Source organism: Saccoglossus kowalevskii, chromosome 17 (genome assembly GCF_978046115.1).
Source record: "Saccoglossus kowalevskii chromosome 17, keSacKowa6.1, whole genome shotgun sequence".
Lineage (NCBI taxonomy): Eukaryota > Metazoa > Hemichordata > Enteropneusta > Harrimaniidae > Saccoglossus > Saccoglossus kowalevskii.
The window spans coordinates 28,724,274-28,737,824 of record NC_140657.1 but is presented as its reverse complement, the minus strand read 5'-3'; the positions used below and the strand labels follow the sequence as shown (position 1 = coordinate 28,737,824).

Sequence of the window (13,551 nt, the reverse complement as noted above, 5' to 3'; positions counted from 1 at the left end):
TGTTTGATTCATACCTCATAAAATTACCTGAAATCGGTAATGAATTCCCATCAAACACAGAATTCTTCAACTCTATGAATTGGGGGACTATGAAATCGCTGAACATTACGCAATTAGTCGATCGTTACGTTGTGATTATCTCCACATGTTGCAATAAAGGCCGCTATATATAGAGAAATTGAGCATTAGATCACTGAAAATCGTGAGTGTAGAAGCTTAAGTAAGTTCATGTAAATCTTCGATAGTATAGTGGGGAGTACCTCCGCCTGTCACGCGGAAGACCTGGGTTCAATTCCCCGTCGGGGAGGTGCTTTTGAGTAAATGATTTGTTATATACAGTTGACCGTCCGAATTGTTTGATTCATACCTCATAAAATTACCTGAAATCGGTAATGAATTCCCATCAAACACAGAATTCTTCAACTCTATGAATTGGGGGACTATGAAATCGATGAACATTACGCAATTAACCGATCGTTACGTTGTGATTATCTCAACATGTTGCAATAAAGTCCGCTATATATAGAGAAATTGAGCATTAGATCACTGAAAATCGTGAGTGTAGAAAGTATGTTCATGTAAATCCTCGATAGTATAGTGGTGAGTATCTCCGCCTGTCACGCGGAAGACCGGGGTTCAATTCCCCGTCGGAGAGGTGTTTTTGAGTAAATGATTTGCTATATACAGTTGACCGTCCGAATTGTTTGATTCATACCTCATAAAATGACCTGAAGGCGGTAATGAATTCCCCACAAACACAGCATTCTTCAACTCTATGAATTGGGGGACTATGAAATCGCTGAACATTACGCAATTAACCGATCGTTACGTTTTGAATATCTTCACATGTTGCAATGTAGGCCCTGACAAATAGAGAAATTGAACATCAGATCACTGAAAATCATGAGTGTTGAAAGCATATTCATCTAAATCCTCGGTAGTATAGTGGTGAGGGTTCAATTCCCCGTCGGGGAGGTATTTTTGAGTAAATGATTTGTTATATACAGTAGAACGTCCGAATTGTCTGATTCATACCAAATAAAATGACCTGAAATCGGTAATTAATTCCCCACAAACACAGAATTCTTCAACTCTATAAATTGGGGGACTATGAAATCGCTGAACATTACGCAATTAATCGATCGTTACGTTGTGATTATCTCCACATGTTGCAATAAAGGCCGCTATATATAGAGAAATTGAGCATTAGATCACTGAAAATCGTGAGTGTAGAAACTTAAGTATGTTCATGTAAATCTTCGATAGTATAGTGGCGAGTATCTCCGCCTGTCACGCGGAAGACCTGGGTTCAATTCCCCGTCGGGAGGTATTTTTGAGTAAATGATTTGTTATATACAGTTGACCGTCCAAATTGTTTGATTCATACCTCATCAATTGACCTGAAATCGGTAATGAATTCCCCACAAACACAGAATTCTTCAACTCTATGAATTGGGGGACTATGAAATCGATGAAAATTTCGCAATTAACCGATCGTTACGTTGTGATTATCTCAACATGTTGCAATAAAGTCCGCTATATATAGAAAAATTGAGCATTAGATCACTGAAAATCGTGAGTGTAGAAAGTATGTTCATGTAAATCCTCGATAGTGGTGAGTATCTGTCACGCGGAAGACCGGGGTTGAATTCCCCGTCCGGGAGGAATTTTTGAGTAAATGATTTGTTATATACATTTGAACGTCCGAATTGTTTGATTCATACCTCATAAAATGACCTGAAATCGGTAAAGAATTCCCCACAAACACAGAATTCTTCAACTCTATGAATTGGGGGAATATGAAATCGCTGAACATTACGCAATTAACCAATCGTTACGTTTTGAATATCTTCACATGTTGCAATGTAGGCCCTGACAAATAGAGAAATTGAACATCAGATCACTGAAAATCATGAGTGTTGAAAGCATATTCATCTAAATCCTCGGTAGTATAGTGGTGAGGGTTCAATTCCCCGTCGGGGAGGTATTTTTGAGTAAATGATTTGTTATATACAGATGAACGTCCGAATTGTCTGATTCATACCTCATAAAATGGCCTGAAATCGGTAATGAATTCCCCACAAATACAGAATTCTTCAACTCTATAAATTGGGGGACTATGAAATCCCAGAACATTACGCAATTAATCGATCGTTACGTTGTGATTATCTCCACATGTTGCAATAAAGGCCGCTATATATAGAGAGATATTGAGCATCAGATCACTGAAAATCGTGAGTGTTCGAAGCATATTCATGTAAATCTTCGATAGTATAGTGGTGAGTATCTCCGCCTGTCACGCGGAAGACCGGTGTTCAATTCCCCGTCGGGGAGGCATTTTTGAGTAAATGATTTGTTATATACCGTTGACCGTTCGAATTGTTTGATTCATACCTCATAAAATGACCTGAAATCGGTAATGAATTCCTCACAAACAGAAAATTCTTCAACTCTATGAATTGGGGGACTATGAAATCCCAGAACATTACGCAATTAATCGATCGTTACGTTGTGATTATCTCCACATGTTGCAATAAAGGCCGCTATATATAGAGAAATTGAGCATTAGATCACTGAAAATCGTGAGTGTAGAAACTTAAGTATGTTCATGTAAATCTTCGATAGTATAGTGGCGAGTATCTCCGCCTGTCACGCGGAAGACCTGGGTTCAATTCCCCGTCGGGAGGTATTTTTGAGTAAATGATTTGTTATATACAGTTGACCGTCCAAATTGTTTGATTCATACCTCATAAATTGACCTAAAATCGGTAATGAATTCCCCACAAACACAGAATTCTTCAACTCTATGAATTGGGGGACTATGAAATCGATGAAAATTTCGCAATTAACCGATCGTTACGTTGTGATTATCTCAACATGTTGCAATAAAGTCCGCTATATATAGAGAAATTGAGCATTAGATCACTGAAAATCGTGAGTGTAGAAAGTATGTTCATGTAAATCCTCGATAGTATAGTGGTGAGTATCTCCGCCTGTCACGCGGAACACCGGGGTTCAATTCCCCGTCGGGGAGGTATTTTTGAGTAAATGATTTGTTATATACAGTTGAACGACCGAATTGTTTGATTCATACCTCATAAAATGACCTGAAATCGGTAAAGAATTCCCCACAAACACAGAATTCTTCAACTCTATGAATTGGGGGACTATGAAATCGCTGAACATTACGCAATTAATCGATCGTTACGTTGTGATTATCTCCACATGTTGCAATAAAGGCCGCTATATATAGAGAAATTGAGCATTAGATCACTGAAAATCGTGAGTGTATAAACTTAAGTAAGTTCATGTAAATCTTCGATAGTATAGTGGCGAGTATCTCCGCCTGTCACGCGGAAGACCTGGGTTCAATTCCCCGTCGGGGAGGTGCTTTTGAGTAAATGATTTGTTATATACCGTTGACCGTCCGAATTGTTTGATTCATACCTCATAAAATTACCTGAAATCGGTAATGAATTCCTATCAAACACAGAATTCTTCAACTCTATGAATTGGGGGACTATGAAATCGCTGAACATTACGCAATTAATCGATCGTTACGTTGTGATTATCTCCACATGTTGCGTGCAATAAAGGCCGCTATATATAGAGAAATTGAGCATTAGATCACTGAAAATCGTGAGTGTAGAAGCTTAAGTAAGTTCATGTAAATCTTCGATAGTATAGTGGGGAGTACCTCCGCCTGTCACGCGGAAGACCTGGGTTCAATTCCCCGTCGGGGAGGTGCTTTTGAGTAAATGATTTGTTATATACAGTTGACCGTCCGAATTGTTTGATTCATACCTCATAAAATTACCTGAAATCGGTAATGAATTCCCATCAAACACAGAATTCTTCAACTCTATGAATTGGGGGACTATGAAATCGATGAACATTACGCAATTAACCGATCGTTACGTTGTGATTATCTCAACATGTTGCAATAAAGTCCGCTATATATAGAGAAATTGAGCATTAGATCACTGAAAATCGTGAGTGTAGAAAGTATGTTCATGTAAATCCTCGATAGTATAGTGGTGAGTATCTCCGCCTGTCACGCGGAAGACCGGGGTTCAATTCCCCGTCGGAGAGGTGTTTTTGAGTAAATGATTTGCTATATACAGTTGACCGTCCGAATTGTTTGATTCATACCTCATAAAATGACCTGAAGGCGGTAATGAATTCCCCACAAACACAGAATTCTTCAACTCTATGAATTGGGGGACTATGAAATCGCTGAACATTACGCAATTAACCGATCGTTACGTTTTGAATATCTTCACATGTTGCAATGTAGGCCCTGACAAATAGAGAAATTGAACATCAGATCACTGAAAATCATGAGTGTTGAAAGCATATTCATCTAAATCCTCGGTAGTATAGTGGTGAGGGTTCAATTCCCCGTCGGGGAGGTATTTTTGAGTAAATGATTTGTTATATACAGTAGAACGTCCGAATTGTCTGATTCATACCTAATAAAATGACCTGAAATCGGTAATTAATTCCCCACAAACACAGAATTCTTCAACTCTATAAATTGGGGGACTATGAAATCGCTGAACATTACGCAATTAATCGATCGTTACGTTGTGATTATCTCCACATGTTGCAATAAAGGCCGCTATATATAGAGAAATTGAGCATTAGATCACTGAAAATCGTGAGTGTAGAAACTTAAGTATGTTCATGTAAATCTTCGATAGTATAGTGGCGAGTATCTCCACATGTTGCAATAAAGGCCGCAATATATAGAGAAATTGAGCATTAGATCACTGACAATCATGAGTGTTCGAAGCATATTCATGTAAATCTTCGATAGTATAGTGGTGAGTATCTCCGCCTGTCACGCGGAAGACCCGGGTTCAATTCCCCGTCGGGGAGGCATTTTTGAGTAAATGATTTGTTATATACCGTTGACCGTCCGAATTGTTTGATTCATACCTCATAAAATGACCTGAAATCGGTAATGAATTCCTCACAAACAGAAAATTCTTCAACTCTATGAATTGGGGGACTATGAAATCCCAGAACATTACGCAATTAATCGATCGTTACGTTGTGATTATCTCCACATGTTGCAATAAAGTCCGCTTTATATAGAGAAATTTAGCATTAGATCACTGAAAATCATGAGTGTAGAAAGTATGTTCATGTAAATCCTCGATAGTATAGTGGTGAGTATCTCCGCCTGTCACGCGGAAGACCGGGGTTCAATTCCCCGTCGGGGAGGTATTTTTGAGTAAATGATTTGCTATATACAGTTGACCGTCCGAATTGTTTGATTCATACCTCATAAAATGACCTGAAAGCGGTAATGAATTCCCCACAAACACAGAATTCTTCAACTCTATGAATTGGGGGACTATGAAATCGCTGAACATTACGCAATTAACCGATCGTTACGTTGTGATTATCTCAACATGTTCCAATAAAGTCCGCTATATATAGAGAAATTGAGCATTAGATCACTGAAAATCGGGAGTGTAGAAAGTATGTTCATGTAAATCCTCGATAGTATAGTGGTGAGTATCTCTGCCTGTCACGCCGAAGACCGGGGTTCAATTCCCCGTCGGGGAGGTGTTTTTGAGTAAATCATTTGCTATATACAGTTGACCGTCCGAATTGTTTGATTCATACCTCATAAAATGACCTGAAAGCGGTAATGAATTCCCCACAAACACAGAATTCTTCAACTCTATGAATTGGGGGACTATGAAATCGATGAACATTACGCAATTAACCGATCGTAACGTTTTGAATATCTTCACACGTTGCAATGTAGGCCCTGACAAATAGAGAAATTGAACATCAGATCACTGAAAATCATGAGTGTTGAAAGCATATTCATCTAAATCTTCGGTAGTATAGTGGTGAGGGTTCAATTCCCCGTCGGGGAGGTATTTTTGAGTAAATGATTTGTTATATACAGTTGAACGTCCGAATTGTCTGATTCATACCTCATAAAATGACCTGAAATCGGTAATGAATTCCCCACAAACACAGAATTCTTCAACTCTATAAATTGGGGGACTATGAAATCGCTGAACATTACGCAATTAATCGATCGTTACGTTGTGATTATCTCCACATGTTGCAATAAAGGCCGCTATATATAGAGAAATTGAGCATTAGATCACTGAAAATCGTGAGTGTAGAAGGCATGTTCATGTAAATCCTCGATAGTATAGTGGTGAGTATCTCCGCCTGTCACGCGGAAGACCGGGGTTCAATTCCCCGTCGGGGAGGTATTTTTGAGTAAATGATTTGTTATATACAGTTGAACGTCCGAATTGCTTGATTCATACCTCATAAAATGACCTGAAATCGGTAAAGAATTCCCCACAAACACAGAATTCTTCAACTCTATGAATTGGGGGACTATGAAATCGCTGAACATTACGCAATTAATCGATCGTTACGTTGTGATTATCTCCACATGTTGCAATAAAGGCCGCTATATATAGAGAAATTGAGCATTAGATCACTGAAAATCGTGAGTGTAGAAACTTAAGTAAGTTCATGTAAATCCTCGATAGTATAGTGGTGAGTATCTCCGCCTGTCACGCGGAAGACCGGGGATCAATTCCCCGTCAGGGAGGTACTTTTGAGTAAATGATTTGTTATATACCGTTGACCGTCCGAATTGTTTGATTCATACCTCATAAAATGACCTGAAATCGGTAATGAATTCCTCACAAACAGAAAATTCTTCAACTCTATGAATTGGGGGACTATGAAATCCCAGAACATTACGCAATTAATCGATCGTTACGTTGTGATTATCTCCACATGTTGCAATAAAGTCCGCTTTATATAGAGAAATTTAGCATTAGATCACTGAAAATCATGAGTGTAGAAAGTATGTTCATGTAAATCCTCGATAGTATAGTGGTGAGTATCTCCGCCTGTCACGCGGAAGACCGGGGTTCAATTCCCCGTCGGGGAGGTATTTTTGAGTAAATGATTTGCTATATACAGTTGACCGTCCGAATTGTTTGATTCATACCTCATAAAATGACCTGAAAGCGGTAATGAATTCCCCACAAACACAGAATTCTTCAACTCTATGAATTGGGGGACTATGAAATCGCTGAACATTACGCAATTAACCGATCGTTACGTTGTGATTATCTCAACATGTTCCAATAAAGTCCGCTATATATAGAGAAATTGAGCATTAGATCACTGAAAATCGGGAGTGTAGAAAGTATGTTCATGTAAATCCTCGATAGTATAGTGGTGAGTATCTCTGCCTGTCACGCCGAAGACCGGGGTTCAATTCCCCGTCGGGGAGGTGTTTTTGAGTAAATCATTTGCTATATACAGTTGACCGTCCGAATTGTTTGATTCATACCTCATAAAATGACCTGAAAGCGGTAATGAATTCCCCACAAACACAGAATTCTTCAACTCTATGAATTGGGGGACTATGAAATCGATGAACATTACGCAATTAACCGATCGTAACGTTTTGAATATCTTCACACGTTGCAATGTAGGCCCTGACAAATAGAGAAATTGAACATCAGATCACTGAAAATCATGAGTGTTGAAAGCATATTCATCTAAATCTTCGGTAGTATAGTGGTGAGGGTTCAATTCCCCGTCGGGGAGGTATTTTTGAGTAAATGATTTGTTATATACAGTTGAACGTCCGAATTGTCTGATTCATACCTCATAAAATGACCTGAAATCGGTAATGAATTCCCCACAAACACAGAATTCTTCAACTCTATAAATTGGGGGACTATGAAATCGCTGAACATTACGCAATTAATCGATCGTTACGTTGTGATTATCTCCACATGTTGCAATAAAGGCCGCTATATATAGAGAAATTGAGCATTAGATCACTGAAAATCGTGAGTGTAGAAGGTATGTTCATGTAAATCCTCGATAGTATAGTGGTGAGTATCTCCGCCTGTCACGCGGAAGACCGGGGTTCAATTCCCCGTCGGGGAGGTATTTTTGAGTAAATGATTTGTTATATACAGTTGAACGTCCGAATTGCTTGATTCATACCTCATAAAATGACCTGAAATCGGTAAAGAATTCCCCACAAACACAGAATTCTTCAACTCTATGAATTGGGGGACTATGAAATCGCTGAACATTACGCAATTAATCGATCGTTACGTTGTGATTATCTCCACATGTTGCAATAAAGGCCGCTATATATAGAGAAATTGAGCATTAGATCACTGAAAATCGTGAGTGTAGAAACTTAAGTAAGTTCATGTAAATCCTCGATAGTATAGTGGTGAGTATCTCCGCCTGTCACGCGGAAGACCGGGGTTCAATTCCCCGTCGGGGAGGTATTTTTGAGTAAATGATTTGCTATATACAGTTGACCGTCCGAATTGTTTGATTCATACCTCATAAAATGACCTGAAAGCGGTAATGAATTCCCCACAAACACAGAATTCTTCACCTCTATGAATTGGGGGACTATGAAATCGCTGAACATTACGCAATTAACCGATCGTTACGTTGTGATTATCTCAACATGTTCCAATAAAGTCCGCTATATATAGAGAAATTGAGCATTAGATCACTGAAAATCGGGAGTGTAGAAAGTATGTTCATGTAAATCCTCGATAGTATAGTGGTGAGTATCTCTGCCTGTCACGCCGAAGACCGGGGTTCAATTCCCCGTCGGGGAGGTGTTTTTGAGTAAATCATTTGCTATATACAGTTGACCGTCCGAATTGTTTGATTCATACCTCATAAAATGACCTGAAAGCGGTAATGAATTCCCCACAAACACAGAATTCTTCAACTCTATGAATTGGGGGACTATGAAATCGCTGCACATTACGCAATTAACCGATCGTTACGTTTTGAATATCTTCACATGTTGCAATGTAGGCCCTTACAAATAGAGAAATTGAACATCAGATCACTGAAAATCATGAGTGTTGAAAGCATATTCATCTAAATCCTCGGTAGTATTGTGGTGAGGGTTCAATTCCCCGTCGGGGAGGTATTTTTGAGTAAATGATTTGTTATATACAGTAGAACGTCCGAATTGTCTGATTCATACCTAATAAAATGACCTGAAATCGGTAATTAATTCCCCACAAACACAGAATTCTTCAACTCTATAAATTGGGGGACTATGAAATCGCTGAACATTACGCAATTAATCGATCGTTACGTTGTGATTATCTCCACATGTTGCAATAAAGGCCGCTATATATAGAGAAATTGAGCATTAGATCACTGAAAATCGTGAGTGTAGAAACTTAAGTATGTTCATGTAAATCTTCGATAGTATAGTGGCGAGGATCTCCGCCTGTCACGCGGAAGACCTGGGTTCAATTCCCCGTCGGGAGGTATTTTTGAGTAAATGATTTGTTATATACAGTTGACCGTCCAAATTGTTTGATTCATACCTCATAAAATGACCTGAAATCGGTGATGAATTCCTCACAAATACAGCATTCTTCAACTCAATGAATTGGTGACTTTGAAATCCCTGAACATTTCGCAATTAATCGATCGTTTCTTTGTGATTATCTCCACATGTTGCAATAAAGGCAGCTATATATAGAGAAATTGAGCATCAGATCACTGAAAATCGTGAGTGTTGAAAGTATGTTCATGTAAATCCTCGATAGTATAGTGGTGAGTATCTCCGCCTGTCACGCGGAAGACCGGGGTTCAATTCCCCGTCGGGGAGGTATTTTTGAGTAAATGATTTGCTATATACAGTTGACCGTCCGAATTGTTTGATTCATACCTCATGAAATGACCTGAAAGCGGTAATGAATTCCCCACAAACACAGAATTCTTCAACTCTATGAATTGGGGGACTATGAAATCGCTGAACATTACGCAATTAACCGATCGTTACGTTTTGAATATCTTCACATGTTGCAATGTAGGCCCTGACAAATAGAGAAATTGAACATCAGATCACTGAAAATCATGAGTGTTGAAAGCATATTCATCTAAATCCTCGGTAGTACAGTGGTGAGGGTTCAATTCCCCGTCGGGGAGGTATTTTTGAGTAAATGGTTTGTTATATACAGTTGACCGTCCAAATTGTTTGATTCATATCTCATAAAATGACCTGAAATCGGTAATAAATTCCCCACAAACACAGACTTCTTCAACTCTATGAATTCGGGGACTATGAAATCCCTGAACATTACTTAATTAACCGATCGTTACGTTTTGAATACCTTCACATGTTGCAATGAAGGCCCTTACAGATAGAGAAATCGAGCATCAGATCACTGAAAATCATGAGTGTTGTAAGCATATTCATGTAAATCCTCGGTAGTATAGTGTTGAGTATCTCCGCCTGTCACGCGGAAGACCGGGGTTCAATTCCCCGTCGGGGAGGTATTTTTGAGTAAATGATTTGTTATATACAGTTGACCGTCCGAATTGTTTGATTCATACCTCATAAAATGACCTGAAATCGGTAATGAATTCCCCACAATCACAGAATTCTGCAACTCTATGAATTGGGGGACTATGAAATCGCTGAACATTACGCAATTAACCGATCGTTACGTTTTGAATATCTTCACATGTTGCAATGTAGGCCCTGACAAATAGAGAAATTGAACATCAGATCTCTGAAAATCATGAGTGTTGAAAGCATATTCATCTAAATCCTCGGGAGTATAGTGGTGAGGGTTCAATTCCCCGTCGGGGAGGTATTTTTGAGTAAATGATTTGTTATATACAGTTGAACGTCCGAATTGTCTGATTCATACCTCATAAAATGACCTGAAATCGGTAATGAATTCCCCACAAACACAGAATTCTTCAACTCTATAAATTGGGGGACTATGAAATCGCTGAACATTACGCAATTAATCGATCGTTACGTTGTGATTATCTCCACATGTTGCAATAAAGGCCGCTATATATAGAGAAATTGAGCATTAGATCACTGAAAATCGTGAGTGTTGAAAGCATATTCAAGTAAATCCTCGATAGTATTGTGGTGAGTATCTCCGCCTGTCACGCGGAAGACGGGTTTCAATTCCCCGTCGGGGAGGTATTTTTAAGTAAATGATTTGTTATATACAGTTGACCGTCCAAATTGTTTGATTCATACCTCATGAAATGACCTGAAATCGGTAATGAATTCCCCACAAACACAGAATTCTTCAACTCTATGAATTGGGGGACTATTAAATCCCTGAACATTACGCAATTAACCGATCGTTACGTTTTGAATACCTTCACATGTTGCAATGAAGGCCCTTACAGATAGAGAAATCGAGCATCAGATCACTGAAAATCATGAGTGTTGAAAGCATATTCATGTAAATCCTCGGTAGTATAGTGATGAGTATCTCCCCTATCACGCGGAAGACCGGGGTTCAATTCCCCGTCGGAGAGGTATTTTTGAGTAAATGATTTGCTATATACAGTTGACCGTCCGAATTGTTTGATTCATACCTCATAAAATGACCTGAAATCGGTAATGAATTCCCCACAAACACAGAATTCTTCAACTCTATGAATTGGGGGACTATGAAATCGCTGAACATTACGCAATTAATCGATCATTACGTTGTGATTATCTCCACATGTTGCAATAAATGCCGCTATATATAGAGAAATTGAGCATTAGATCACTGGAAATCGTGAGTGTATAAGCTTAAGTATGTTCATGTAAATCTTCGATAGTATAGTGGCGAGTATCTCCGCCTGTCACGCGGAAGACCTGGGCTCAATTCCCCGTCGGGGAGGTACTTTTGAGTAAATGATTTGTTATATACAGTTGACCGTCCGAATTGTTTGATTCATACCTCATAAAATGACCTGAAATCGGTAATGAATTCCCCCACAAACACAGAATTCTTCAACTCTATGAATTGGGGGACTATGAAATCGATGAACATTACGCAATTAACCAATCGTTACGTTGTGATTATCTCAACATGTTGCAATAAAGTCCGCCTGTCACGTGGAAGACCGGGGTTCAATTCCCGTCGGGGAGGTATTTTTAAGTAAATGATTTGTTATATACAGTTGACCGTTCAAATAGTTTGATTCATACCTCATAAAATGACCTGAAATCGGTAATGAATTCCCCACAAACACAGAATTCTTCAACTCTATGAATTGCGGGACTATGAAATCGCTGAACATTACGCAATTAATCGATCGTTACGTTGTGATTATCTCCACATGTTGCAATAAGGCCGCTATATATAGAGAAATTGAGCATTAGATCACTGAAAATCGTGAGTGTAGAAACTTAAGTATGTTCATGTAAATCCTCGATAGTATAGTGGTGAGTATCTCAGCCTGTCACGCGGAAGACCGGGGTTCAATTCTCCGTCGGGGAGGTATTTTTGAGTAAATGATTTGTTATATACAGTTGACCGTCCGAATTGTTTGATTCATACCTCATAAAATGACCTGAAATCGGCAATGAATTCCTCACAAATACAGCATTCTTCAACTCAATGAATTGGTGACTTTGAAATCCCTGGACATTACGCAATTAACCGATCGTTACGTTGTGATTATCTCCACATGTTGCAATAACGGCCGCTATATATAGAGAAATTGAGCATTAGATCACTGAAAATCGTGAGTGTAGAAAGTATGTTCATGTAAATCTTCGATAGTATAGTGGCGAGTATCCCCGCCTGTCACGCGGAAGACCGGGGTTCAATTCTCCGTCGGGGAGGTATTTTTGAGTAAATGATTTGTTATATACAGTTGACCGTCCGAATTGTTTGATTCATACCTCATAAAATGACCTGAAATCGGCAATGAATTCCTCACAAATACAGCATTCTTCAACTCAATGAATTGGTGACTTTGAAATCCCTGGACATTACGCAATTAACCGATCGTTACGTTTTGAATATCTTCACATGTTGCAATGTAGGCCCTTACAAATAGAGAAATTGAGCATCAGATCACTGAAAATCATGAGTGTTGAAAGCGTATTCATGTAAATCCTCGATAGTATAGTGGTGAGTATTTCCGCCTGTCACGTGGAAGACCGGGGTTCAATTCCCGTCGGGGAGGTATTTTTAAGTAAATGATTTGTTATATACAGTTGACCGTTCAAATTGTTTGATTCATACCTCATAAAATGACCTGAAATCGGTAATGAATTCCCCACAAACACAGAATTCTTCAACTCTATGAATTGCGGGACTATGAAATCGCTGAACATTACGCAATTAATCGATCGTTACGTTGTGATTATCTCCACATATTGCAATAAGGCCGCTATATATAGAGAAATTGAGCATTAGATCACTGAAAATCGTGAGTGTAGAAACTTAAGTATGGTCATGTAAATCTTCGATAGTATAGTGGCGAGTATCTCCGCCTGTCACGCGGAAGACCTGGGCTCAATTCCCCGTCGGGGAGGTACTTTTGAGGAAATGATTTGTTATATACAGTTGACCGTCCGAATTGTTTGATTCATGCCTCATAAAATGACCTGAAATCGGTAATAAATTCCCCCACAAACACAGAATTCTTCAACTCTATGAATTGGGGGACTATGAAATCGATGAACATTACGCAATTAACCGATCGTTACGTTGTGATTAT

General features: G+C 38.9%; 6 non-coding genes across 6 annotated transcripts; all 6 read left to right on the top strand.

The window, feature by feature from the left end:
- Nucleotides 1-5,157: 5,157 nt before the first annotated feature.
- On the top strand, nt 5,158-5,229 carry TRNAD-GUC (transfer RNA aspartic acid (anticodon GUC)). Its single transcript has one exon. It is a non-coding gene; the product is annotated as a tRNA-Asp (tRNA).
- A 944-nt stretch (nt 5,230-6,173) lies between these two features.
- TRNAD-GUC (transfer RNA aspartic acid (anticodon GUC)) lies at nt 6,174-6,245 on the top strand. Its single transcript has one exon. It is a non-coding gene; the product is annotated as a tRNA-Asp (tRNA).
- A 629-nt stretch (nt 6,246-6,874) lies between these two features.
- On the top strand, nt 6,875-6,946 carry TRNAD-GUC (transfer RNA aspartic acid (anticodon GUC)). Its single transcript has one exon. It is a non-coding gene; the product is annotated as a tRNA-Asp (tRNA).
- A 944-nt stretch (nt 6,947-7,890) lies between these two features.
- Nucleotides 7,891-7,962, top strand: TRNAD-GUC (transfer RNA aspartic acid (anticodon GUC)). The gene has a single exon. It is a non-coding gene; the product is annotated as a tRNA-Asp (tRNA).
- A 281-nt stretch (nt 7,963-8,243) lies between these two features.
- TRNAD-GUC (transfer RNA aspartic acid (anticodon GUC)) lies at nt 8,244-8,315 on the top strand. The gene has a single exon. It is a non-coding gene; the product is annotated as a tRNA-Asp (tRNA).
- A 1,295-nt stretch (nt 8,316-9,610) lies between these two features.
- On the top strand, nt 9,611-9,682 carry TRNAD-GUC (transfer RNA aspartic acid (anticodon GUC)). The gene has a single exon. It is a non-coding gene; the product is annotated as a tRNA-Asp (tRNA).
- Nucleotides 9,683-13,551: the final 3,869 nt, after the last annotated feature.